We start from the raw sequence: 2,500 nt of genomic DNA on the forward strand, positions 1-2,500 counted from the left end.
CACCCTGGTACTTACACCCTAGCACCTTCACCCTAGCTTGATTACTCTGCCTCAATTCACCCTCATCTCACCCTGGCCTGCCTAACTCTACAGTCTCTCCTTTACCCTGCCAACCCTACTCTCTCACCCTAATTATGTCACCCTAGCATGCCCTACAGTACCAAGCCTTCCCCTTTAAATACCCCTAGCGCTTCCCTGGCACCCTGGCACCCTATTTGTCACCCTGTCACCCTATTTGTCACCCTGTCACCCTGTCACCCTGTCTGTATATTGGATTGTCTTTTATTTCATATTTTTCCTTTCATGTGGTTATTTATTGATCTTTCTCATGACCTACCGTATGAAAGAGGAGGAGGAGGAGGGAGGAGGAGGAGGAGGAGGAGGTGGAGGAGGAGGAGGTGGAGGAGGTAGAGGAGGAGGTGGTGGAGGAGGAGGAGAAATGAACACAAGTAATGGATGTCGAAATATACGAGAAAGAGAGAGAGAGAGAGAGAGAGAGAGAGAGAGAGAGAGAGAGAGAGAGAGAGAGAGACTAATGAATAAATGCATAAGAGAAAGGAGGAAAAAAGAAGTTAAAATAATTGAAGACGAGGAAGAGGAAGAGAAAGAAAGAAGGAAGGAAGGAAGGAAGGATGGATGGAAGGAAAGAAAGGATTTAAAGAAGGAAATAAAGAAGGAGGGAGGGAAGGAGGGAGGAAAAGAAGGAAGGAAAAATAACGACATATGGTACAGTTCAGAGAGAGAGAGAGAGAGAGAGAGAGAGAGAGAGAGAGAGAGAGAGAGAGAGAGAGAGAGAGAGAGAGAGAGAGAGAGAGATTGTCAGGAAAGTTAAGTGTGAGTTCAAGAGACACCTCCCTACCCCCGTCTCTCTCTCTCTCTCTCTCTCTCTCTCTCTCTCTCTCTAACCTAAAGAAGATGCGAGAGGGACCTGGAAGATGAGGAGGAGGAGGAGGAGGAGGAGGAGGAGGAGGAGGAGGAGGAGGAGATATCAATACGTAATAACAAACAAAATAAATAAACAAATGAATAAATAAACAGGAAGCAAAACAAAATAAAGGAAAAAAAATAAAGAAAATAAGGAAACAATAAAAAACAATCAAAAAAAAAAAAAAGAAATAAAGAACAAGAAAGAAAGAAAAGGAAAAAAAAAAATGAAGAAAATTGACGAAACAAAAGAAAAAAACAAGAACAAGAAAAGAAAGAGAACAAGGAAGAGAAGGAAAAAAAATAGGATAAAACGAAATTAATGGTAAAAATCAAGGAAGGAAGGAAGGAGAAAGAGATAAGAAAGATGGAAACAACAAAACAGAGGAAAGAATTAGAGACGTAGAAATTAGGAAGACAAGAGATAAGAGTAAGGGAGGAGGAGGAGGAGGAGGAGGAGGAGGAGGAGGAATACAAGGAAGGAAAATAGACACATAGACACTAGATGGAAAAGAAGAAAAACGAGGAGGAGGAGGAGGAGGAGGAGGAAGAGGAGGAAATAATTATAAGGAAGGAAAATAGACACATAGAAAAGAAGAAAACGAGGAGGAGGAGGAGGAGGAGGATAAGGAAGGGGAAGAAGAAGAAGAAGAGATAAAAGAGGTGGAGGAGGAGGAGGAGGAGGAGGAGGAGGAGACATCAAAACAAGATAAAAAAAAATAAAGAAATAAAACTAACAGTAGACATTATAAGCAGAGCAAGAAAAAAACGAAGAAAATGAGTAGAAGAAGAAGAAGACGAACAAGAACACACACACACACACACACAAAAAAAAAAAAAGAAGAAGAAGAAGAAGAAGAAGAAGAGGAGGAGGACAAGACATCACCACCACCACCACCACCACCAACCAGTTGATTCCTACTCACCAACACAGGCTAAGGAGATTGTTTCGTCAATATTGGCGGTGGGGTGAGAGCAGCGGCGGCGGTCCCTCAGAGCCTCCCGAGCCCCGCCTGTACTGCCATATCTTTAAAGTCCCGTGGTCATCCCAATCTACTCCCGCTATGTTACAAAAATCGATGTTTCCTTGTCCCCACGTTCTTCTACATCTCCTAACCTCACGCATAAGGGTTACAGCGCTGCCCTGACATATATCCGGCAAATGGGAGGCCGTGGGAGAGGCTGGGAGAGGCTGGGAGAAGGAGGAGAGGCTGGGGATATTGAGGTGAAGGGAGAAAGCTGGCAAGAAGATGGCGCACGCGCTCTCAACCAGCTGAGTTTCCGTGGCGCTTGTAACCTGTGAGGGATTCTGTTCTCTCTCTCTCTCTCTCTCTCTCTTAAGGATCTGTGTTTGTCCGTGTGTCTGTATGTCTTTCTCTCTCTCTCTCTCTCTCTCTCTCTCTCTCTCTCTCTTTGCATGGTGGTAACGGGAGAGGAATGGACGAGGGGAAAGGCACGGAGGGAGAGGGGAATAGCAGGCGGGGTCTTGTTATATTTAAGGGGAAAAGGCGGGAAGGGATAGTGTGTGAGACGGGAGGGGAGGGTAGGGGTCTCTCTCTCTCTCTCTCTCTCTCTC

At 44.9% G+C, this 2,500-nt stretch overlaps 2 protein-coding genes across 3 annotated transcripts in view; one reads left to right on the forward strand and one right to left on the reverse strand.

Moving 5' to 3' along the window:
• The window catches only part of LOC123513589, a 39,825-nt gene that overhangs the window by 17,985 nt on the left and 19,340 nt on the right, over positions 1-2,500 (reverse strand). The gene's annotated exons all lie outside the window — the stretch shown is intronic.
• Positions 1-2,500, forward strand: part of LOC123513711 (regulator of G-protein signaling 20-like) — a 51,010-nt gene that overhangs the window by 12,307 nt on the left and 36,203 nt on the right. The window lies entirely within an intron of this gene.

Source organism: Portunus trituberculatus, chromosome 36 (genome assembly GCF_017591435.1).
Source record: "Portunus trituberculatus isolate SZX2019 chromosome 36, ASM1759143v1, whole genome shotgun sequence".
NCBI classification, from domain to species: Eukaryota; Metazoa; Arthropoda; class Malacostraca; order Decapoda; family Portunidae; genus Portunus; species Portunus trituberculatus.